The sequence below is a fragment of the Canis lupus genome, chromosome 35, assembly GCF_011100685.1.
Source record: "Canis lupus familiaris isolate Mischka breed German Shepherd chromosome 35, alternate assembly UU_Cfam_GSD_1.0, whole genome shotgun sequence".
NCBI lineage: Eukaryota > Metazoa > Chordata > Mammalia > Carnivora > Canidae > Canis > Canis lupus.
Genome location: NC_049256.1, coordinates 1,459,712 through 1,486,326, shown reverse-complemented (window position 1 = coordinate 1,486,326; position 26,615 = coordinate 1,459,712). Strand labels below are relative to the sequence as shown.

Below are 26,615 nucleotides of genomic sequence, written 5' to 3'. Positions count from 1 at the left end.
CCTATCAGAGGTACATACTACTGTTGACACAATATCAAGAATGTATCTCTTTCTTGGTGACCTTGATTGCTAACTGAGTTAGGGTTTGTTAGGTTTCTATATTTACTTTTTTTAAAAAATAGTATATGTTTTAACACCCATTTCATAAAGTCCTGGAGCAAAACTGGAGTTACCTTTGTTGGTACCTAAGGGAGTATGAAGGAAGAACATTTCTGACTTTTACAGGAGCAGGGGAGAGATAACATATAAACGCACAAGGCAAATTTCTGAGCAGTCTTTGAAGTCATTTATTTAAAAAAAAAAAAAAAAGATTTATTTTAGTTATTTGCAAGAGAGAGCACGTGTGCTGAGTGTGGAGCCTGACTAGAGGCTTGATCTCACAACCCATGAGATCGTGACCTGAGCCAAAACCAAGTTAAACACTCAACTGACTGAGCCACCCAGGCTCCCCTCTTTGAAGTAATTTCTTATTCATTCATTTCTTATTGAAAATATATGGTTGGAATTTCTTCCTCAAACATAACTGTGCAGTGAGAAGAACATTGTTCTGGATATCAGAAACCCAATGTCACCCTTTATTAATGTCAAACGGAAATAATAAGGCTTCTTTTTGCAAGGGCTAAATAGCATACTAAATAAGAGGTGTTATTTAATCTAGTGCATACTGTGGCACATCACTCTTCAGTGAAAATAAATGGCATTTACAAGAAAGAGAAAATGGAGCTTCTGTCCTCAAGTAGCTATTTTAGGAAATCTGAGTAAAAGTCACAAAAGTAGGGGAGCACTATGGACTTAAATGTTTTTATATGCATACAGTATGTCTGGAAAAATACATAGAAGCTGGTAACTGTAGTTGTCCCGTCGTAGGAGAACCAGGAGGTTGAGAAGAGAGAGAGTTGGAATGCATTACCTCTTTTAAAAAGCCTTTTCCATTAAATTATCTAAAACAGAAGTGATTGTCAGCTTTAAGTTTGTTAATAATTGAACCTGCTTTCAGTTATTCTTAGTCATGGAGTCAACTTCACGTACTCCAAGATTCAATTCTATACAGTGAACCTCCAAATACTTCTTTCCAGGTAGTGGGATTATTCAGCTTTGGTTTGATTAATTTGTGGTTTTAGTTTAAATGGCTTTAAAAAAATGTTATAGAATCATGGAATCCTAGAGTTAGATTGGCTCCTCAATACCAGTCGTAAGTTGATGATGATGATGATAGTTGAGTCCAGGCTGCAGCAGGGTCGGACTCCTGGCAGCAGACAGTGCTCCGCCACAGCCCATTCACGTATGTGCAGTTCTCATTCCAAGGCATTTCTCTATCTTGAGCCTAAATCTCTTTTCCTGGGTCTTCTGATGCTCCTTCTTGGGGTCACGTAGAATCTATTTGCTTGTATGCATGAGATACTGCACATTATACACATGATATGTAGTTCTCATTATAATCCTGGTTGTTCTATATTAAAGCCTCTTACATTGTTGATGAGCTTCTTCTCTGTCCTTGCTTTTGGAGTTGATTTATTTTTGGAGCCAAGTGCAGCATCTTATATGTATATTTCTCTCTCTTACATTTTGTTTTGGCAGATTCAGCCCATGAACCAATTCAGTGTTGTTTTTTTTTTTAAGATTCTATTTATTTATTTATGAGAAACAGAGAGAGAGAAAGAGAGAGAGAGAGAGAGAGAGAGAGAGGCAGAGACACAGGCAGAGGAAGAAGGAGACTCCATGCAGGGAGCCCGACGTGGGACTCGAACCCAGGTCTCCAGGATCACGCCCTGGGCTGAAGGTGGCGCTAAACCACTGAGCCACCCAGGCTGCCCCCAATTCAATGTTTTAATCCTGATTCTGTCACCTAACAATTATATTACTCCTCTCCACTTTCTGTTTTAATACTGTATTTAATACTGTATTTTTGGGAGGAGCAGTTTTAGTTTTACAGCAAAACTGAGAGAAAGGTACAAAGATAACCCATATACCTTATCAACATCCCTGGCCAGAATGATGCTTCTTTTTTTTAGCCAAAAATGAACCTCCACTGACACATCATAATCACTCCCAAGTTCATATGTTACATTAGGGTTCACAGTTGGTCTTTTACATTCTGTGTGTTTAGAGGAAAGTGTAATGACAAATACACATCATTGTAATATCATACAGAATATTTTCACTGTCCTTAAATTCCTGGTCATCTCCCCCACCGCCCCCCACCCCCGTCACCGCATCAATCTTTTTACCATCTCCATAGTTGCCTTTTCAAGAATGTCAGATAGTCAGAATCATACAGTCTTTAGCCTTTGCAGATTGGCTTCCTTCTCTTACTCATCATATGTGTTTAAAGTTTCTCTCTGTCTTTTCATGGCCTGATAGCTCATTTCTTTTTAGTGCTCAACTACATTCCATTGTCTGGATGGACCACAGTGTATTCACTCCTTACCGAAGGACATCTTGATTGCTTCCAAGTCTTGGTAATTATGAATAAAGTTGCTATAAATAATTGCGTGCAGGTTTTTATGCGGACATAAATTTTTAGTTCCTTTAGATAGACATCAAGAAGTGTGATTGCTGGATCTTACAATTAGAGTAGAATTAGGTTTGTAAGAAACTGACAGACTGTCTTCCAAAATAGCCATACTATTTTACATTCCCACTAGCAATGCATGAGAGCTCCTGTCGCTCCACATCTTCACTAGCATTAGGTTTGTCAGTGTTCCTGATTTTAAGCATTCTAATAGATGTGTAGTGGTATTTCATTTCTATTTTAATTTGTATTTCCCTCAGAACATAAGCAGCTTTTCATATGCTTATTTGCCATCTGTGTGTGTGTGTGTGTGTGTGTGTGTGTGTATCCTGTGAGGTGTCTGTTAAGGACTTTGGCCCATATTTTAATCAAGTTGCTTGTGTTCTTATTGTTGAGTTTTAAGAATTCTTTGTGAATTTTGTAAAGGAGTACTTTAGCAGATATGTCTTACAAATATTTTCTCCCACGCCATGGCTTGTGTCACATTTTCTTCATAAGTTGTTTTTCACAGATTAGAAGTTTTTTATGTGAATGAAGTCTAGCTTATAAATTATATCTTTCATGGATCATTTATTTGGTGCTTTATCTAAAAAGACATTACTTAAACCCAAGAACATCTAGGTTTTCTTTTATGTTACTTCTAAGAGTTTTGTAGTTTTTATTTAAATCTGTGATCCATTTTGAGTTAATTTTTGTGAAGTGTATAATAAGGTCTGTTTTTAGATTTTTTTTGCATATAGATGATCAGTTATTAAAGACTGTTCCACTATATTGCCTTTGTTCCTTTGTCAAACATAACTCTATTTATAGGGGTCTGTTTCTCAGCTCTCTGTTCTGTTCTGTTGATCTATTTCTCTTTTCTTTCACCAGTACCATACTGTGTTGATTACTGTATCTTTATAGTAAGTCTTGAGGTTGGCTTGTGTCAGTCCTCCAACTTTGTTGTTCTTCAATATTGTGTTGGTTATTCTAGGTCTTTTGTCTTTATTGTAGATTTTAGAATCAATTTGTCAATATCCATAAAATAACTTGCTGGGATTTTATTGGGATTGCATTAAGCTATAGATCAAGTTGGGAAGAACTGAGATCTTGACAATATTGAGTTTTCCTACCCATGAACATAGAATAAATTTCCGTTTATTTAGTTCTCTGATTTCATTCGTCAGAGATTTGTAGTTTTTCTTATGTGCATTTGTGCATAATTTGTTAGTTACACTTAAGTATTTATTGGGGGGTGCTAATGTAAATGGTATAGTGGTTTTATTTTTGTTAAAGATTTATTTATTTATATGTATATATAGAGAGAGAAAGTGAGGGGGTGAGAAGAGGGAGAGAGTCTTTTAAGCAAACTCCACACTGAGCACAGAGCCTGACTTGGGGCTCAGTCCTACAACCTGGAGATCACAACCTGACCTGAAACCTAGAGTCAAGTACCTAACCAACCGCCATCCAGGTGACCCAATGGGATAGTGTTTTTGATTTTAAATTACACTTGTTTGTTGTTGGTATATAGGAAAACTATTGACATTTATATATTGGCTTTGTATCCTGCAACCTTTCTATAATGATGTAATAGTTACAGGATTTTTTATTTAATTCTTTCAGATTGTTTACATAGACGATTATGTCATCTATAAACAAAGACTTTTTTTTTTGCCTTCCTTCTCAATTTGTATAACTTTTATTTACCTTTTTTTTTACACTACTGCCTTAGCAAGGAATTCCAGTAAAATGTTGAAAAGGAGTGGTTAGAGGGGGCATCTTTGCCTTGTACCTGATCTTAATGGGAAAGCTTCTAGTTTCTCACCATTGAGTATCATGTTAGCGGTAGGTTTTTTGTAGATTCTGTTTATCAAGTTGAAAAGGTTCGCCTCTAGTTCTAGTTTACTGAGAGATTTTATCATGAATGGGTGCTGGATTTTGTCAAATGCTTATTCTTCCTCTATTAATATGATCATGTGATTTTTCTTTTTTTAGTCCCTTGATGTGATGGATTGCATTTATTGATTTTCAGATGTTAAACTAGCCTTGCCTAGCTGGTGTAAAATTCTGGTTGGTGGGATTATGGTATATAATTCCTGTTATACATTGTTGGACATAATTTGCTAATACGTTGTTGGGGGGTTTTGCATCTATATTGAAGAGATATATTGGTTTATAATTTTCCTTCTTTGAAATATCTTTTTCTGGTTCTGGTATTAGGGTAATGCTAAACCTGTAGAATAAGATAGGAAGTATTCTCTGAAAGATATTATGGAGAACTGATGTAATTTCTGCCTTAACGTTTGATTGAATTCCCCAGTGAACCCAGCTGAGCCTGATGTTTTCTGTTTCGAAAGACTGAATTATTGATTCAGTTTCTTTAAGAGATATAGGCCTATTCAGATTATCTGTTTCTTCTTATATGAATTTTGGTAGATTGTGTCTTTCAAGAAATTGGTCTTTTCATCTAGATTATTCAGTTTGTGGGCATACAGTTGTTCACAGTATTCCTTTAATAGCCTTTTAATTTCCATGGGATCTGTAGTAATGTCACCTCTCTCATTTCTAATATTAGTAATTTGTGTCCTTTCTCTTTTCTTCTTCGTTAGCCTGGATAGAGGCTTATAGATTTTGTTGATCTTTTTCAAAGTATCAGCTTTTGTTGTCATTGATTTTTCTCTACTGATTTCTTGTTTTTAGTTTCATTGATTTCTGCTCTCATCTTTATATTTTGCTTTTCTTCTGGTTAGATTTAGTGTGTTCTTTTTGTAATTTGTTAGGGTGAAAACTTTGGTTATTGATTTTAGATTGTTCTTTTTTTTTTTTTTCCCTAAAAAATTCATTCAATAGTATAAATTGCCTTTTAGGTACTGTCTTGGCATCATCCCACACGTTTTGGTAAGTTGTGTTTCCATTTTTATTTACTTAAAATATTTTTTGATATTTCTTGACTTCTATAACCCATTTGTTATTTAGAGGTTTGTTCTTTAATCTCCATGTATTTTGGGATTTTGAAGTTATCTTTCTGTTACTGAATTCTTGTTTAATTCCACTGACAGCAAAGATCATATAGTTCCTATTCTTTTAAATTTGTTACAGTATGTTTTATGGCCTAGACTGTGGTTTGTCTTGGTTAATATTCCATGCGAGCTTGAGAAAAATGTGTAGTTTGCCACTGTTGGATGAAGCAGTCTATACATTCCAGTTACATCCAGTTAATTGATAGTGTAGTTGAGTTCAGCTGTTTCCTTGCTCCTTTTTTGCTTGTTGGATATATCCTTTTGTGGGAAAGAGTGAGTTTAGGCCTCCAGCTATTATAGGGGATTTATGTATTTCCCCTTGTAGTTATGTTTTTGTCTCAGGTGGTTTGATGCTCTATTGTCAGACATAAATGAAGAATTGTTAAAGTCTTCTTGTAGAAATGATCCTCTTATCATTATATAGTATCTTTCTTTAGCCCTGAGATGACCTTACTTACCTTTGAAGTCTGCTTTGTCTAAAATTAAAAAAAAAAAAAACCCTAATATAATACTTTATGTTAACTATATACTGGAATTAAATTTTTTTAATTAATTTAAAATAGCCCCTCCTGCCTTGTTTTCATTAGTGTTTGTATAGTATTTTTTAAATTATGATATCATAATACCATAACCATGTTATTATGTTAGCATGGTACATTTTTCTCCATCTATTTACTTTAATTTATGTATGTCTTTATATTTAAAGTCCGTTTTTTATAGACAAGATCTAGTTGAGTCATCTTTTCTGATCTACTCTGGCAGTCTCCTTTAATTGATACATTTAGACCATTGACATTCAAAGGGATTAGTGATCATTGGATTAATATCTACTATTGTCGTTGGTTTTTTCTATCTGTTACCCTTGCTTTTTTTCTTTTTAATCCTCCACTCTTCTGTACCTTTCATAGTTTTAATTGAGCATGCTGATTCCTTTTTTTTTCTTAGCATGTCAATGATACTTCTTTTAATTTTTTTTTCGTGATTGCCCTAGAATTTGCAATTTACATTTTAACTAATACAAGTCTACTCTCAAGTAAGACTGGCCACAGGTAGTGCGAGTACCTTATAATAACAAAGTAATTCTAATTCCTTCTTCCCATCTTTTGCTCTCATTCATTTCACTTATATATAAGCATACATGAATGTATAAATATATATATATACACGTATATATGTAAGGCATATATATAAACATACATAATTGAGTACGTTGTTGCTATATTTATTTTGAACAAAATGTTATTTATTAGATTAATTAAGAATTGAGATAAAAGTTTTTATTTTAACCTCACTTAATTCCTTCCTCTGTACTCTTCCTTTCTTTATGCCGATCTGAGTTTCTGACCTATGTTATTTTCCTTCCTTCTGAAGAACTTGTTTTACCATTTCTCAAAAGGCATGTCTCCTGGCTATAAGTTACTGAAATTTTTGTTTTCCTGAGAAAATTTTTATTTCACCTTCACTTGTGAAGGATAATTTCACAGAATGTAGAATTCTAGGTTGGTGGATTTTTTTCCTCTCAGCACTTTATAAATATTTCACCTAACACTCTTCTTGCTTGAGCAGTGTCTGAGGGAGGAGTTAGAGTTCTTAGCTTTGTTCATCTACAGGTAAGGTGTTGTTTTTCTTCTGATTCTTTTAGGGATTTTTTTTCTTTATCTTTCCATTAGCTCTAATTTGAAAATAAAATGACAAGATGTAGGGTTTGGGGTGTTGGGGGATTGGCACTTACCTGCTTGGTGTTCCCTGAGCTTCCTGGATCTGTGGTTTGGTGTCAATGTTACTTTGTGTGAGTGTCTCAGCAAAATGTAGAAATGGAGCTGGTGACAGAACACTGTGGTGTGTCACATAGGCACATGGCCGTGCGGGACCAGAGTCCCGAGGAGAGGTGCTGATGACATAGGAAGCTGCATCTGCACTGCAGATAATGTCTCTGGCACCAGGCATCAGCCCTGAATGTCTAAGGCAAAACCCTTTATCCAGCAGAATAGTTTATTCACTAACACTTGCAGCCTATTCAAGAACATGAAAAAATGCCAAGGAAACTCCCTAAATTTTCAGTTGACACTGCAAATAACCTCATACATTAAAAGGCTGGGTTAGGTCAAAACCCATGATATTATGAAGTAAGCCAGGACTCTATTCATTTGTTCTTGGCTATGTTCATTTAGCCACATCTGGCTCAAGATGGAGAGACAGTTCTAAGTGCCAGGATATCCAGGTTCTTCATGCCACCAAGCAGCGTGGTCTGAGGCAGGCAGGCCAAGGATCCTCTGAGCCCCAGATGATCCATTTGTGAGATGACAAGATGAGAGAAAACCATGATGGTCTCTACTAGCACGAACTACAAGTCTAGATCTTTTTGGTTGTATAAAGAATTAAAATAGTGACAATTTCTTCATCAGATCGCTATCTTTGGAAAGTAACTCACTCACCTAGTAAGAAATTATTTGCATTTATTTAAGAATTTAGAATATCTGACAAGGTATCAGTTTATCTCAGATTTAATTATACATTTCCATAACAAAAACCTTAGTATTCAAAGTATGTACTTGTGTGTATGTGTGTGTGTGTGTGCATGTGTATTTAAGAAATTGCTCGAAGTATGTTAGTACTGCTTTTGAAAATTTTCTCTGCCCCCTATTTGTTATAGAACTAAATCCAAGATCATCTGGAAAGTTGGCTTTGTGCACTAATAGATCATGTGATTCCTGTCCTCCCCCACCTCAGTGCTCAGTGAGTCCTTGCACACACTGTTCAGTAAACAACTTCAGAAATCCAGGCCTGGCCAGTTCATTCACAGAGAGTATTTGGAAATGGTTGTCTTTGTGCAGTCTTGACGTACTGGCTGAAGTGGAATAGAGAGAGTTAGCATTTGTGTTTTCATTAGTTCTTTTTATAGCATTGAACCAGCTGTAGCTGGTTAATGTTAGCCTCGGCCGCCTATTAGTGTACAGGCCTCTTACGCAGGATAAAGGGCTTCTGATGGAAACAGATTTTGTTACTCATGATACCACTGGCTGTGTTTACATGAACTCACTCAGTCTGTCATGGGATGTGATTTAGAATGGCTCCGTTAAAATACAGGAACTCCCTGAGGTCCATCCTTGAAAACAAACAAGGAACTCAAAAATATAGATAGCTTTCTGTATTAAACTAGCCATCCTTCACAGACTATGCTTCCTTGGATTATACTTTTAAAGAGAGCTAGGATGTTCTCCCATCAGTATCGTAAAAATTGAGTAGAGAAAGTTGTTTTTCCTCTAGCCACAGAGAGGAATCATCATCCTGTAGGGGGTAGAGAATAATTTACCCAACCATTTCTGGATAAGTTAAACAGAAGTATTCATATTGCTGTAGCTTTTCATAAATTGAATTCAAACTGAAGGCAAAATTTAACTTTTTAGGAAATCATTAATAGCTAGAGGGAAATGAAAAAATATATATTTCTATCTATATGTAGATTGATTTTTAAAGATTTTATTTATTTATTCATGAAACAGAGAGAGGCAGAGACACAGGCAGAGGGAGAAGCAGGCTCCTTGTGGGGAGCCCGATATGGGACTCGATCCCAGATCCCAGGATCACACCCTGAGCCAAAAGGCACATGCTCAATCGCTGAACCACCTAGGTGTCCCTATACATATTTCTATTTAAATGATTCCTAACAAGTTAAATGCAGAAATAAAGATAGAAATGAATATATATTATATTACATTATATTTATTATTTTATATTCATTTCTATCAAGGGAAATGGAAAACATTTTGAACAGACAGTGTTTATTGGATTCTTACATAGCTTGTTTGGAGATTAAAGAATAAACTAATTTAGCCAGTATTCTGATGTAGCCAAGAATCTGTAGACCTCTGCTACTTCCTGGATCAGTATCATCAGAAATTAGAAAATATATCCTCCTTTTCAACTTAATTTATTTGCAAAAATGAGCTTAGGCCTTTGAAAAGTGCTAAATGATTAAGTCATGAAAATATAAGGGCTAATATTCTTTCTTTAATAGAGTAGCTATTTGAAGAGATACATCCATCTCTTATAGGGTCCCAGCCTGGTTAGATCTCCTAAGAAAAAAAAAATTGCCCTTGATTCTTCTCCTTTCCCCATTCCACTTTCTTTTTCCTCAGAAAAAAAGTATGACAGAGAGTTAGAAGTTACATGTGTTAGTGCCGTAATATGTACCCAACTATCACCCACCTCACAGGATTGTTCAGGGAATTAAATGAGATAACAGAGATAAGTTGTTACTGCTACACAGTAAGTGTTAATTTCTTTTTCATTTATATAGACTAGGAGTTGGCAAGCACAGTATTTGAGGCTTGGCAGGCCATAACATGGTTTCTGTTATAGTTACTCAACTCACTTATTGTGGTGTGAAAGCAGCCGTAGACACTAATGTGTAAGTAGATGGCCATGGCTGTGTTCCAATAAAGTTTTATTTACAAAGACAGATGACAGGCAGAATTTGGCCCATAGGCCATTGTTTGCCAACCCATGACCTATACAAATAGGTGAGTCTTTTTATGTCTTGTATTTCCTTTGAAGAATAAGAGTTTTGAACCACTGTTTACTGCAGTTTCAACATCCTACCCTAGCACATCAAAATAACACTTGAAGGTACAAGTATATGTTTCTGTATTTTTGAACTACATACAGAAGAGAATGTGTAAAATTACAGGGCTTTAATATGTTAATTTTCAGATAAAATAGCTACTTTCCCATGTGATCAAGTGATGAGACATTTAGAAATGTTGGGATTTCTCTGCATTCTTTGTCTCTCAAATATGTTGAGTTACAAAATGATACAGATCGTATACCAAATTTATACCACGGTAAGGTAATAATCATAACCTTTATACCCAGGATTTATGGTTTATAAATGAGAGAAGAAACACCAGAGGAAATAAAAAGTACATGATAAGTATAAATAGTGTAAAAATATGGGTGAAAGCAGTGTTTTAAGGTACATCGTGAGAAAAGCAGTAGGGAGGGGTGAGAAAGAATCCAGCATTTGTAATTAAAGTCTCTAAGTTCCAGTGTCAGCTCTGGCACTCCATGTGGTCTTCTGATACTGGGCAACCTAATTACTGCTTCCGAGCTCTAGTTTTCTCACTATTAAGCAGAGTGAATAATATACTTTATGCATTGCTTTATAGTGTTGAAGGCATGTGTGAAGTGCTTTGGGAACTTTAGATTGCTGAGAAGTAGCATTCATGGTTATACTTAGGACAGGTGTGCTTACCTTGTTCCAAGGGCAATTTGGAACTTTCCTCTGATCTGTTGTACAGCTGACCTTTTCCTGCAGTAGAACTTAAGAGGACATGTAGCTTCTCCTCATTACCCACACATTCATCTTGGCTCGCATATCCAACCTTGAGAGGTACATGTGGGCTAAATGTTCTAGAGAAGAGATTATTAATTTCTTTTCAGCAAATGTCACTTGACCTGTAACCCCCTGTTCTTTGGGTGAAACTGTGTGCTAATGCCAGGTGACTTGTTCTTAGTCATGTGAGGTATAGATCAAGTCGATTTATTAGCACTGTTGTAGTTTTTAAAGATTTTATTTATTCACAAGAGACACAGAGAAAGAGAGGCAGAGACACAGGCAGAGGAAGAAGCAGGATCTATGCAGAGAGCCTGACGTGGGACTCGATCCCAGGACCCCAGAATCATGACCTGAGCCGAAGGCAGACGCTTAATCACTGAGCCACCCAGCCACCCCATTTATTAGCACTGTTGACTCAAAAAATGTCAAATGGCTATAACCTCTGGAAGAAAGACAACAGTGCCACAGTCATACTAAATTGGAAGCCTTAATCAGGGAACTAAAAATCAAAACCACAATGAGATACAACCTCAAACCAGTCAGAATGGCTAAAATTAACAAGTCAGGAAACAACAGATGTTGGGGAGGATGCGGAGAAAGGGGAACCCTCGTACGCTGTTGGTGGAAATGTAGCCTGGTGCAGCCACTCTGTAAAACTGTGGAAGTTCCTAAAAAAGTTAAAAATGGAGCTACCGTAAGACCCAGCAATGACACTACTAGGTATTTATTCAGAGATACAAACAGTGATTTGAAGGGATCCCTGCACCCCAATAGTTATAGCAGTGATGTCCGCAACAGCCAAACTATGGGAAAAGCTCAGATGTCCATGGACAGATGAATGGATAAAGAAAGTGTAGTGTATATACGTACAATGAAATACTACCCAGCCATCAAAAAGAATGAAATCTTATCATTTGCAATGACGTGGGTAGAGCTAGAGGTCATGCTAAGCAAAGTAAGTCAGAGAGAGACAAATATCATATGATTTCACTCATATGTGGAATTTAAGAAATAAAACAGTTGGGAGGGGAAGGAAAAATGAGATGAAAACAGAGTGGGAGACAAAGCATAAGAGACTTAACCATAGGACAGAAACTGAGGGTTGCTGGAAGGGAGGAGGGGAGTGAGGAGGGCGGAGTAACCGGGTGATGGGCATCAAGAAAGGCACTCTATGGGATGAGCACTGGGTGTTATAATGCAACTGATGAATCACTAAATTCTACCTCTGAAACTGATAATACATTGTATGTTAATTGGATTTAAATAAAAATTAATTAAATAATTAATTAATTGGAGGCCTTAAAGGAAGAACTGTAGGTGATTAGAGCGAAAATGGGACCAACCCAGGCATCTTCAGGGAAGGGAGAGGCAGGAGAAGGAATGAGGGACTCCATAGGAAGGGTGTGAACCGTGAAGAGACTGAGACACACCCCAGTGAGGGCACCCAGATCTCTAGCCACTCTGGAGGTGCTGAGGCTCTTGCAGACACTGCTGGTAGAGGGAGGATGTGAGCCCCAGTCTGCTCTTCCATGGGGCAGCCTCCAGACCTGACTCATCCACGGCCTTGTAATGCTAGGAGAATAAAGATCATCTTCAGTTGAAGGCTTTAAACTTGGTTGTAACAATAGATTTTAAGGAAAATCTATATTAGAAATATTTACAAACACTTCTTTTTTTATAATAAATTTATTTTTTATTGGTGTTCAATTTGCCAACATACAGAATAACACCCAGTGCTCATCCTGTCAAGTGCCCCCCTCAGTGCCCGTCACCCATTCACCCCCACCCCCGCCATCCTCCCCTTCCACCCCCCCTAGTTCGTTTCCCAGAGTTAGGAGTCTTCATTTTCTGTCTCCCTTTCTGATATTTCCCACTCATTTCTTCTCCCTTCCCTTATATTCCCTGTCACTATTATTTATATTCCCCAAATGAATGAGAACATATAATGTTTGTCCTTCTCCGATTGACTTATTTCATTTAGCATAATACCCTCCAGTTCCATCCACGTCGAAGCAAATGGTGGGTATTTGTCGTTTCTAATGGCTGAGGAATATTCCATTGTATACATAGACCACATCTTCTTTATCCATTCATCTTTCGATGGACTCCGAGGCTCCTTCCACAGTTTAGCTATTGTGGACATTGCTGCTATAAACATCGGGGTGCAGGTGTCCCAGCGTTTCCTTGCATCTGCATCTTTGGGGTAAATCCCCAACAGTGCAATTGCTGGGTCGTAGGGTAGCTCCATTTTTAACTCTTTGAGGAACCTCCACACAGTTTTCCAGAGTGGCTGCACCAGTTCACATTCCCACCAACAGTGTAAGAGGGTTCCCTTTTCTCTGCATCCTCTCCAACATTTGTGGTTTCCTGCCTTGTTAATTTGCCCCATTCTCACTGGTGTGAGGTGGTATCTCATTGTGGTTTTGATTTGTATTTCTCTGATGGCAAGTGATGCAGAGCATTTTCTCATGTGCGTGTTGGCCATGTCTAGGTCTTCCTCGGTGAGATTCCTGTTCATATCTTTTGCCCATTTCATGATTGGATTATTTGTTTCTTTGCTGTTGAGTTTAATAAGTTCTTTATAGATCTTGGAAACTAGTCCTTTATCTGATAGGTCATTTGCAAATATCTTCTCCCATCTGTAGGTTGTCTTTTAGTTTTGTTGACTGTATCCTTTGCTGTGCAGAATCTTCTTATCTTGATGAAGTCCCAATAGTGCATTTTTGCTTTTGTTTCTTTTGCCTTCGATGTATCTTGTAAGAAGTTACTGTGGCTGAGTTCAAAAAGGGTACAAACACTTCTTAAACTTAAAATGTGGGCGTTTGTTGGGCGCCCGGGTGGCTCAGTGGTTGAGCGTCTGCCTTTGGCCCAGGGCTTGATCCCCCAGGTCCCGGGATCAAGTCCCACATCGGGCTCCCTGCATGGAGCTTGCTTCTCCCTCTGCCTGTGTCTCTGCCTCCTCTCTCTGTGTCTCTCGTGAATAAATAAATTAAAAATCTTTTAAGAATATGTAGACATTTGTTTATAATCATTTGGGTCTTACCGCCTGATGTTGTATGTATATTTAGTGTATTAGTTAGTGAATTTTAAAGACCACACAAAAATGACTGTATATTTTTAAACTAAAGTGTAGCACAGAGGAATACTAGATGTATGTATCATCACAATAAATATATTGGGCAAATGGTGAAAGGAAATTTGTATCTTGAAAGTGGATTTAGATTTTTTTTTTTAAGATTTTATTTATTTATTCACGAGAGACACACAGAGAGAAAGAGAGCTAGAGACACAGGCAGAGGGAGAAGCAGGCTCCCCGTGAAGAGCCCGACATGGGACTTGATCCTGGGACCCAGGGATCACAACATGAGCCGAAGGCAGATACTCAACCACTGAGCCACCCAGGCATCTCTGGATTTATATTTTATTTGCTCAGAACATATACCAAAGAAATAGTTGATGAATAATTATTTTTTTTTAAGATGTGATTTATTTATTTGAGAGAGAGAAGCAGACTCCTTGCTGAGCAGAGTGTGTGACGTGGGGCTTGATCCCAGGACCCTGAGATTATGACTGTAGCCAAAGGCGTTAAACTGACTGAGCCACCCAGGCACCCGTTGACAAATAATTCTTATTTGACTTTTCAGAGTTCACATTTTACCAAAAATTCAGAGAATCAAAATACACTTATCAATAATAGTTGTAGTTTATTTTCTGGAAGGCAGTGAAATAAAGCTCCCTGTTTTATATGAAATTTACTCTGTGACAAACTAAGTCTTTCTAAGGAGACCGGAGGCCAGAATTCAGCCGTTACCACAGGATGATCTGAAAAGACTAAAGGTCCAACAGTTTTATTGCTTTAGATTAGTTAAGTGATGATAGCCATGAGCATTTATAATATTATTTTTAAATTGGCCCTGTGAGGTTTTAAGACACAGAACTGAATGTACTGCCAGATATTTTTGCAGGAGTCACAGATGTAAAAGAGAATTCTACACACACACATCCCCCTCCCCAACACCCAAATGGAACATATTTTGAGTTAAACCCTTTGGAATGGGCTATTTTTAGAAAAATGGCAGGGGGTTAGGAAACGTTTTTTCACAAGTTTTCTCGTAACAAACCATAACAGATATTTGCATTTTAATTCAATTTTGGCACGTTCTGTATTGTGATTGATTCTACGGATAGTGAAATACCGAGATGAACTACCATCCCATGTTTTTCAAACACACGGCAAAGTTTTGCTGGCCCTGAAATTTGAGAGTTAACACATGGTACCCAGGCATGGGCTAAGCTTGACAAAACTCAAAATACAAGCAGCATTTGCTCAACACTGCACTTTCACTGTTTGTGCCCACAGCTTATCTTATGCGTGACGTCATGTGACCATGCAGTGATAGCCTGGTCCATTAATATTTTTAGTGTAACTTTAAGTAATAAAAGCAATATAGTGACATCTATAGAAAGTTTCAAAATTTGTATAAATAGAAAAATTGTTCTAATTCCATCCCCTATATAATCATTTTGTATGTTATTTTCTAGATTTATTTATTTATTTATTTATTTATTTATTTATTCTCTACAGCTAATGTACGGCTCAAGCTTATGACCCCAAGATCAAGGGTCACATGCTCTACTAACTGATCCAGTCAGGTGTCCCTCTTCTCATCTTTCTAATAGTACTTCTTTTAAGTTGAAATCATGAAACATTTTGTTCTTAACTCAGAGAATGTCAGGCAGCTGTAATCATCTTTACTCTCTCTATGCCATATTTCAATTTGACTGTGTATCAGTGGGGAGGAAAGAATTTGAGAGCTAATGATATGCCAGGCACTTGTGTTTTTCTTTGCTTGTTGAGATACTAATGAAGGAAAGCCCGTAAAATATCCACGTAGTACCTGCGGATGGCACCGTGCACAGAGTAATGGAAAAGGCCAGCTCCTCAGAGAGGCGGGTGGGGTGTTCCCCTGCTTAAAGGAGTCTGCTCAAAGCACCGGAGCCTCAAGACTCCTGTGAGGCTAAGCTAGAACTCAAAACCAGGCCCATCTGACTCTGAGTCTTTAAGCCAATAAGGGGTACAGAGTAATTTGATTTTATAAATGTAGCAACTAAGTTGTTTCACATTCTGTAGCTCAGTAGAACAGTAATCATTCAGAACCACTGGTCATATCATAGGAATGGTTATTTTAATTCACTGGAATGGAAACCTGCACTGGTACAGATAACAGAAAAAATAGTAGTCATATTTTTATTTGAAGTATGAGCAATTATTGTCAGCTCCACTTGTAAAGAACCCAGCTGTTGAAGTAGGTGTCTGTAATCAGGTGTTTAGAAAATAAATATTAATAACACTATTGTTTTATGTCTAAAACTTATTTTTTTATTTTATTTTAAGTAGACTCCATACCCAAAATGGGGCTTTAACTCGTGACCCTGAGATCAAGAGGTACATGCTCTATCAACTGAGCCTGCCAGGTATCCCTAAAATTATATATATATATATATTTTTTTTTTTAAGATTTTATTTTTATTTATTAGAGACAAAGATTGAGAGAGAGGCAGAGATCCAGGCAGAGGGAGAAGCAGGCTCCATGCAGGGAGCCCGACGTGGGACTCGATCCCGGGTCTCCAGGATCAGGCCCTGGGCCAAAGGCAGGCGCTAAACCGCTGAGCCACCAGGGCTGTCCCCTAAAATATATTTTTATTTTTATTTTTTTTTCTAAAATATATTTTTAAACCAAGAGTTATCTTTTCAATCAGGAAGTTGTTTAGACTCTTAGATGAAGAAAAGAAGTTAACATTACTAAGATTTTCATCGTCACCTCTTGCTTTTTCTAGCTGTGTGAGTGGCAGTGAGAGGACTAAGATGCTTATTCTTTAGGAAAGGAATGACAATCGAACCAGTGGGGCCATGAAAATGAGAGGTGTTCCCCATCTGCTGTTGTGCTACCTGTGGTGCAGAAGCTGAATAAAAATTGTTGTTTTTCCTTTTTAAGATTAGATATGGAAATGATCATTTTAAAGAACATACCAGGCATAAAGATGTGGAAAAGTAGATCTCAAGCATGAAGTGAAGGAGAAAAGTAAAAAAAGAAAGGGAAGAAAAAAATCACTTCCAGTCAGGTATCACTGTGTAGGCTCATCACTCGCATGTTCTAAGAGTGAAGTGTTGCCGCTGGGATCACACCTGGAGGAGAGGAAGTGTAGCCCTTGGCATGAGTCCACGTGTCTGCCTTCTACCTCAGACATCTGTTCACCTCTCCTTCCCTTCCTGACCCGTGGAAAGTGGCTCACGTAGTTCCGCAGAGGGACGTGACTGGGAAGAGATTCTGTCATGTCCTTCGTGAGAAGCATCTTCGCCTCTAGGTCTCCACTAGTATTACCGCTGCTGCACTTGCTTTATTACCAAATCAAAGTTATGACAGGAGATTTTTTAATTGGACAGATGCTCACTTAGAATCTCACTACTTCTTGTGTCTGGGTGGTCGATGTTATGATAGAAACAGTGGTAATTTTAATTGTTGTCTGACACAGCCCACAGGCATATTTTGGCAGTGAGTGCTATAAATGTGTTCATTAAAGTTTTTAATGTTGTGTTATTTTTGTTGTTTTCTTTTTTAAATCGGAATCATTATTAAGACAGTTTTAGAGTTACATGTAGTTGTAAGAAATAATACAGGAGAGACACCATGCATCCCACTCAGTTTCCCTCATAGTTCACATTTTTTGAGACTGTAGTACGTATCACAACCGGTATACTACAGTGGGTAGATCACCCACTGATCTTGGTCAGATTCCCTATTTTACTTACACTTGTATGTGTGTCTGTTTTTATTAGTTTTATACAGTTTTGTTACACATACAGTTCATGTATGGGCCACTGCAATCAAGACACTCTGCGTCTTCAACACCTACAGTGCTCCCTCCTGTTATCCTTTCGTAACCACATCCGCTTCCCTCCTGCCCCACCTTCCTCCCAGTATACTGCACCCTCCCTTCCCCTCCCAGGCCTAGGCCCTAGCAACCACTGAACTGGTCTCCATTTCTCTACTTTTCTTCTTTCAAGAATATTGTATAAATACTGTGTGAACATGCAGCACATAACCTTTTAGGATTGGCTTTTACCACTCAGCATAATTCTAAATTGCTGCAAGCATCAGTGATTTGTCCTTTATGCCAAGAAGTACTCCATGGTATAGACCTACCACAACTTGACCCAGCATTCCACCATTGGAAGACAGCTAGACTGATTCTAGTTTTTGACTAGTATGAATAAAGCTATTATGAACATTCACGTATAGGTTTCTTTGTGAACCTGAGATTTCATTTCTCTGGTAGAAATGCCCCAAAGTGCAGTTGCTGAGTCATGGAATAGTTGCATGTTTGGTTTAATAAGAAACTGCCAAATTGTTTCCAGAGTGGCAGTACCAGTTTACATTCCCACGGGTGATGTCTGAGTGTGACCCAGTTTCTCTGCATCCTCAACAGTATTTGGTGTTTTCAGTTGTGTTGTTTTTTTTAAGTGTGTTTTTATTTAGCCATTGTGATTGGTATCTATGCATGGTAAAAGAGAAAGGAAGGGGAGACCGAGTGCTTTTTACTAATTGCATTCATCATTGCTGTCACTAAGACGTATGAGGTATATTCAGGGTACGTGGCAACAGTATGACTTGAAAAAACCATAGTGAAGTTAGGTTAATAATCTCAGGTCTAGTCTAAATTCTCAAACAGATCCCAGATGCAGCTTTTAAAAAGAATCTTTTCAGTATAAAAGTGAGAGAAGACTTCATATTCTGACTCACTGTGAGGAAAACCTCCAAAGGAAAACCTGTGCTCTAATATATACCCTGAAATCCGCAAAGATGTCCTTTAAAGTCACTGTTTCTCCTTGAGCATCATGCTCCGGCCTAAGCCAAAGGACAGTCTGACCACTGGCTCAGGCCTGACCGGCCCAAGGGACCTGCTCTCAACTGGCTCAGGACCTGTGCCTCCTAGGCCGTGCAACACTCACTGGCTCACCTTTCAAAAAGCATTTGTCAACAAGGTCCCTGCTTCTGTTTTTTGCTTTGCAGTTCACCGGCCCCACAGAAATGGAATAGAGTATTAAACAACTGGAGAAAAATTTTTATCATCCATGGGGATAACTAAAGTTTTTAGTGAATCGCTTCTATTTCTGGCTGTAACACCGAATTAAACACCTTGACCCAGAAAGCATATATATCATCAGGTAACACTTCAGTTGAGAGTAGCACCCTGAGGCTTCCTTTATCATTAGTTAAAAGAACTGGGAAAGAACTATAGCAAGCGTCAAATACAAAAACAAACAGATTACCCTAAGAAGAAGTTGCCTCTGACCTCTGGGAGGTACGAGGAAGCCAACCTGCTCACCTACTTCCCCGTGGGTAAAAAGCAGGCAGACGTACTTGGTGGCTTTCTGTGCAGCCTTGGGCAAGACCACCCATCCAGAAAGGGGACTATTTCCTTCTGTGTAGAGAAATTTAATCAGAAACATTTTCTAAGGGATTGGTGAATGCTGTACTAAGAAAGAAGCTTAAATCTGAAATTTTAGCAATTTGGAAACATAGTAGTGACAAAATAGTAAAATAGTCATGTTAGTCAAGAAAAAAGTATTATCCCGTTATGCTGTATACTTTAAGCTAATAGAGTGTTATGTGGGAATTATATCTCAATAAAACTGGAATAAGACAGGATAGAGTCCTCCTTTTCCAGTGTACTGATCATCAAATCTCTACCAGGGGCCTCAGCTCTAGGACAGGGGGGTCTTAGATTAAGTAGACATTTATATCATTGTCTACATGGGCTCCTATAATGTCTGACACAGATCTGTACTGCTTTTTGAAAGTATGTCAATGTTATTTTTTTTCATTAACTGAAGTACTTTTTTCACTTTTTGTAAAGAATTTTATCTATTGTTTTTATTCTGTTCCAGGATCCCATCCAGAATAGTACATTGCATTTAGTAACCGTGTCTCCTTAGACTCTTCTTGGCTGTGGCAGTTTCTTAGACATCCATTGTTTTTTGATGACTTTGATGGTCTTGAGGAGCACTAATCAAGTATTTTGTAGAACCTTAATGAAAATTTATCTGATTTATTACTCATGATTAGACTGAGGCTGTAGGTTCTTGGGAGGAAGACCACAGAGGTAAAGTGATGTTTTCATCACATCATATCAAGGGCATATACGTGTCGACATGATTTATCATTGTTGATATTGGCTTGATCACTTAGCTGAGGTAGTTCATGTCACATGTCTTCACTGTAAAGTTATACTTTTATCTTCTTTCCATCCTGAAGTCTTTGTTTTTTTGTTTTGTTTTGTTTTTTATTTATTTATGATAGTCACAGAGAGAGAGAGAGAGAGAGAGAGAGAGAGGCAGAGACACAGGCAGAGGGAGAAGCAGGCTCCATGCACTGGGAGCCCGATGTGGGATTCGATCCCGGGTCTCCAGGATAGCGCCCTAGGCCGAAGGCAGGCACCAAACCGCTGCGCCACCTAGGGATCCCCATCCTGAAGTCTTTGGAAGGAAGTTATTATGTATAGCTCACACGTGAGGAGAGGTGAATTCTAATCACTCTCCAGGATGGTGGAATAATTATTTGGAATTCTTTTGTATGTAATTTACTCAATTATTTATATCAGTATGGACTTGTAAATATTTATTTTATACTTTGGGGGATAATTCAATGCTATTGATTTTGTTGCTTAAACTTCCAGATTTTGCCACTGAAGCTCTTTCAATCAACTCTCTTGTCTCTTTGCCATACTCTCATTCTTGTGGGTTTTCAGTTTTGCTTTGTTTAATTTTGTTTTGTTTTGCTTTGCTTTGAGCAATTTTTATTTTCTGACGCTATAGGACACTCCAGGCTCATCTTGTGTATTTCCTTTTTTTTTCTCTTTAAGATTTTATTTATTTATTCATTCATGAAAGACACACAGAGAGGCAGAGACACAGACAGAAGGAGAAAGAAGCAGGCTCCATGCCGGGAGCCCGATATGGGACTCGATCCCGGGTCTCCAGGATCTTGCCCTGGGCCAAAGGCAGGTGCTAAACCACTGAGCCACCCAGGGATCCCGTCATCTTGTGCATTTCCTGCCCCAGTCCAAGACTCAACCATTTCTCCAAGAAATGTGGGTTCCTTTTGTTGAAGAATGACTTAAGTACATGTTCATTTTAAAACATTATAGAAGTGGGGATCCCTGGGTGGCTCAGCAGTTTAGCGGCTGCCTTTGGCTCAGGGCGTGATCCTGGAGACCTGGGATCGAGTCCCACGTCGGGCTCCCTGCATGGGGCCTGCTTCTCCCTCTGCCTGTGTCTCTGCCTCTCTCTCTCTTTCTCTCTCTCTCTCATTAATAAATAAATAGAATCCTTTTTAAAAAATAAAACATTATAGAAGTGATACTGGGTTCAGTAATGATGGCCAGATAGAGGCTTTAGAGGTAGGAATGCTCTGTTTTGGAATGTTTGATATGTAGCTCTCACCACTGAGAGGGATTGTCTGTAGCCCAAGGAAAAGATTCTTCTCTCAAAATTGTTCTGTAGATAGAGCTTTTAAAAATTACCGTACTCATTTACTATTCCTTTCTTGCTTCTCAGATAGTTTTCAATGTCACCATGACCATAAATGATACGTTTATCATTTACTGTCATCATGAAGCATTTCTGAAGGATTTGTATAAGAACTTCTGTCTGTGAGCCTCAGTGACTCTGTGCCATTCCAGATCCCTGGGTGGGCCTCTCTCCTCCTTTATCTCCTCTGCTGGGCTTCTTTACATGCCAGCAGTATCACATACTTTAAATCATTTCAGGATATCATCTGCATGAAAAGTCCCTATTTGACATAAGGCTCCCCTGAACGGTTTACTGCTCATTTTATGAGCCTCTGGTGCCTACATGCTATATTTTCTATGATCTGTGACTATGGTATTGGAAATATGTGCATTCTCAAATGCTTCTTAAAATATTGTTTAGCCAGGGACACCTGGATGGTGCAATTAGCGTTGAGAGTCCAGCTTTGGGGTTCGTCTCAGGTCCTGATCTCTGGGTCATGAGATTGAGCCCTGTGTCAGGCTCCATACAACACAGAGTCTACTTGGGATTCTCTTTCCCTCTCCCTCTGCCGTTCCTGTTCGTGCTCATTGTCTCCCTTTCTCTCTCTCTCAAATAAATAAATCTTTAATTTAAAAAATCTATATTGTTTGGCCAGATAGGAAGTAGGTATTTTAACTACTGGCTGTCAAATAGCAAGAGCAATTTTAGCATCAGAAACTATTTTATGAAAATTTGGGATCCTTAGCTGAGGAGTATTTTAGTTATGATTGTCTAATGAAAATGTGCTAAGTAATAAGTAGAAATAAATATAAAGTAATCTGAGTGTACTCTTTGTTGTATCACTCATTTTGGCATTTTCTCAGGATGAATTCCCCATGTAGAACTTCTATAGTTCTTGACACATATAATGTTTTCTTGCAGATTTTTCTTACTAGTTATCACAACGATTATATAGTAAGAGGCCCAGGTCCAAAAATATTAATTAGGTTTCTGCTCTCAAGGTCCCTAGATAAGTGAAATGATTAATTTCTGATATCAAACTTGCCTCAAAGAGATACAAAATTTTTACAAAAGTGATACCAAGTTTATTTTGTTTCTGATTTTGCCTTTTTAGTTGTTGATTTACCCAGAGAAGAGTATATACAGTTCCTTTACCCCACAATTCCACTTCTGATTAGAATCTGCATAGCAAAGGAAATCAGTCAGGTTCATTGACAAAGAAGTTGACTCTATCTAACTTAAGCAGAAAGAGATTTATTATTAAAGGATTCAAAATGCTTATAGAATCATTGGAAAAACTAAAGAAACAGACTCTGCTGAACTTTAAAGACTATCAAAGCAGCACTGAAGAGCCAGGCCTCCATGGGAGCTGTTCTCTTTTGTACAACCGGTTATCTGGTGCTTCAGTTCTCCACCGACTCCAGAGCCATGGCTGGCAGGAGGGGGCTGCATGATCAGAAAGCTGGCATTACTACTTCCTACTCTACAGCCATCTCTATGGGCTACAAGCTGAATCAACAAACTAGAAGCCTCAGTCTTGTCTTTTAACCCTTCAAAGCAATTCCCCAGATCCTAAGATCTTTGTCACTGTTATGCTTGCTAGCAGAAGTAGCAAAATCAGGTGCTCTGCCTTGGTATCACTTCTGACTTTGATTGACAGGTCGAAAGTCACATCAGGGACTTCAGCCACAAGGGAACTCCAGACGTGTAGAGTTTGCTTCTCAGTCTCTAGAATTTAGGGAGTCCCATAGAGGGCAATTGGAATCCACCAGAAGAGTTAGGAAGAACTTACTTGGAAGAGAGAAGTAAAAATGTAGGACGGAAGTAGAGGAAAATAGCAAAGACCCACAGTTCTATGGAATACAGTAGCTATGGAATATAGAACGTGCAAAAATATATTTCTATCATTTAACCTAACGTTCTGTCTTTTTAAAAGAATTCAAAGTCCTGGTGCACCTGGGCAGCACAGTTGGTTGAGAGCCCAACTCTTGGTTTCAGCTCAGGTCGTGACCTCAAGGTCATGAGACTGAGCACCAAATTGGGCTCCGTGCATGCTTAGAGCAGAGTCTGCTTAACATTCTGTCTCCCTCTCCCTCTGCCCTTTCCTGTTGGGGAGATCATGAGCTGCTTTTCCTTATTTGGCCTCTAATGTGAGAAGGACAAACCCTCAAGAGAGGATGGACCAAGTGAAGTCCAGGACTTCAGTCAGCCACCACCCAGCACAGGAGCTTTGCACACGGTCTGAGCTGTACCCAGCCTAGCACATGAAAAAGCTGGGTGAGAATGTAACACGTTCCTAAAATGGCTTCCTTTTGAGTGGTGAAGCACAATGGAGTATTTGCGAGCAGGTTGGGCAGAAGAAAGGAAACCAGCACTTTTGGGAAGATCTGATTCAGCTTAGCCACAGAGTGCAGGGCCTAGGCACAAGGGCAGATCTGTGTGGCCGTGACAGGCCTTGGTGCAGTGTTCTGGGCCAGGTGGACATTCCAGAGTGGCCCCTGGCCGCCAAGGGTCAGCCTTCACTGTCTTGTCTGAGGACAGCCCTGTGGTCCAGGAAGGAGCGTGATGATGCCGGTGACTTTGTCAGACCAAGAATTCCCTTTAGGCTTGCTCCCTGCAGCCAAGTGAGTGACCCCACACCACCGCCGTGTCATTTCCTCTGAGACCTCTCATGAACAGTGACTCTTATAAAGTGTTCGTGTTTTTCTTATTGTAAAAATTGTCATCAGTAAGAGAGGAAACTTCAGTGAAGGTTGAAAAGGCAGTTTTGAATTATTTGAGTCTGTTCATGGAAAACTCAACAAAAATGTGATTTGGTAGAAGGCAAAAACATGGACAGATATTCTCAATCTTTATGAATTTGGGAGATGATCAAGGTCTTGGAATGGATCTCATTCATATGTGATGGTTCTGGCATGTTGGATTTTGTGTACTGAATCTAGAATACTCTTATTTATTCTACTTTGTTTTGCTGCAGTGGCAGCCCTTGCTAGCGTGTTGGTTTTCTCAGCCAGTATCTGATGAATAGATAGCTGCTGAGGTTTACAAAAGCCTTAAAATGGGAATTTTATGCAAACTATGGGATTTTTATTTATCCCATAAATAAAACTATGCAAACTATGGGATTTTTTTTTTAAATGCCAGGTATTTTAAGCCAAATTTAACCCACATCTACCTTTTTGTGATGGAAAAATACTAATATTTAGATGATTAGTAGATAAAATCCTCTTCATTTTCAGTTCTGCATCCTGTAGTGTTCTCTTCCATACTTTTATAACTGTCATCTTCTAATTTTTAGAAAGCTACAACTCAGTAATGAAATGCTTCCTATATATTAGGTAGCAAAGAAAGCATTTGCCATGAAAAAATTTTGAACAGTCTTATTCAAAATGGAAAGACTTTCCCTCTTGCCTCAAATGAAATATTAATTCAGCTGTATATACTGTTGTGACTGTGGAGAGCAATGCAAAACACATCCTATCAATTTTTTAGAGGTCATTTTTTTCCATGATATGTTTCATTCAAGTATATAAACTTCTAGGTCATTCATCATAGTTAGTGACATGTAGACACTTTTTAATTGCACTGTTTAAACTCTAAGCACAGTGTCAACAGAGGCTTAGGGTGTGGTGTTCTCATTCTGAAACCTTTGGGCTCCACCCTTAGTCTGTCTTGGCTGCACTGAGGGCAGAGTGTTGGTGGCTAGTCTTTAACAATGACTCCCGCTCACACCAAACCTAGCCACCTGGCCAAGCAGTACTGGAGGAAGTTCCCCGAGGATTGCAACCTCCACTGTTGGCCTCTCCAGCCACCGCCTTAACGTGCATACCTGGCAAGGAGGGTGAGGTGAGACAAACACACAAAAATCTGAAGGGAGGCCGAAGTCAACTCTCTGTTCTTGGTTAGGTCCTCAAAAAGCATTGCTGTCATTATGGGAAATAATATTGTGTTGTGTTACGGAGTGGGTGGGGGTTTCAAGGTCACTTGGAATGACTAGTAAGGGAAAGCCTAGGAAGGAGCCCTTTGAGGTCGGACCTGAATGGAGAGGTGGAGCCAGTGGTGAAAAGCTCTGAGAGACATACTTTCCAGTCAAAGAGTTCAACTATTACAGAGAAAAGGATGAAGTTGGTGTGTTCAGGAAGCAGAAAGGAAGCTAGTGTGGCGGGGGCTTAGTGAACCCAGAGGCCATCACAGAAGATGAGCACAGCCGGGGGGGAGGGGGTTGTTAGGGGGGGCAGGCAGCTTCATGCAAAGAATGATGGGGAGCCTTTAAGGTTTTAACCATGGGATGGTTATGATCCGATCTGCACTTTGAAAAGATTGTCTTGGCTGCTCTAGATCAAATGGAATGTGGAAGCACAAGAGTACAGGAAACAAACGAGTTGGCTGTGTTAGCAGTCCAGACAGGTGAGCCTGGTGGCTGCACCAGAGTGCTAGTGAGGAAGTGTTAGAGCTGAAAGGTTGGGATCTGTGTTAAAGATATGGAGTGAGTGCCTGTTACTTGCTGACGATTGGGTGTGGGGCGGTAGAGGGGCAAGGGAGGATAACTATGAGGTTATTAGTTTGGGACTTAGAATGTTTAGCAGTGGGGGTCTCAAGTCCCAATACGGCTTTGTTGAATTAGAAGTCAATTAAACACTGAGCTGGAAAAATCAAATTTGATAATGAACTTGCAGTGGAAGAGAGATCAGGACATGAGAGTCCCAGACAGTGGGCCCAGGCGAAAGTTATTTCCTTTAATTTTCACAAAAACACTGTAAGATTAAGATGAATGGATAAAGAAGATGTGGTCTATGTATACAATGGAATATTCCTTAGCCATTAGAAACGACAAATACCCACCATTTGCTTCGACGTGGATGGAACTGGAGGGTATTATGCCGAGTGAAATAAGTCAAATCAGAGAAGGACAAACAGTATATGGTCCCATTCATTTGGGGAATATAAAAAATACTGAAAGGGAATAAAGGGGAAAGGAGAGAAAACGAGTGGGAAATTTCAGACAGGGAAACAGACCATGAGAGACTTCTAACTCTGGGAAACGAACTAAGGATGGTGGAAGGGAGGTGGGCGGGGGGTGGGGGTGACTGGGTGACGGGCACTGGGGGGTCACTTGACGGGATGAGCACTGGGTGATATGCTGTATGTTGGCAAATTGAGCTCCAATAAAAAGAAATTAAAAAAACAAAA

The 26,615-nt window shown here is 38.9% G+C and overlaps 1 protein-coding gene and 1 long non-coding RNA gene across 11 annotated transcripts in view; one reads left to right on the top strand and one right to left on the bottom strand.

The window, feature by feature from the left end:
- Nucleotides 1–11,413, bottom strand: part of LOC119867632 — a 43,893-nt gene extending 32,480 nt beyond the window's left edge. The window contains exon 1 of the long non-coding RNA XR_005384193.1: nt 10,769–11,413. This is a non-coding gene — a long non-coding RNA (uncharacterized LOC119867632). The remainder of the gene's footprint in view (nt 1–10,768) is intronic.
- SPIDR (scaffold protein involved in DNA repair) overlaps nt 1–26,615 on the top strand; it is a 435,376-nt gene that overhangs the window by 316,016 nt on the left and 92,745 nt on the right. The gene's annotated exons all lie outside the window — the stretch shown is intronic.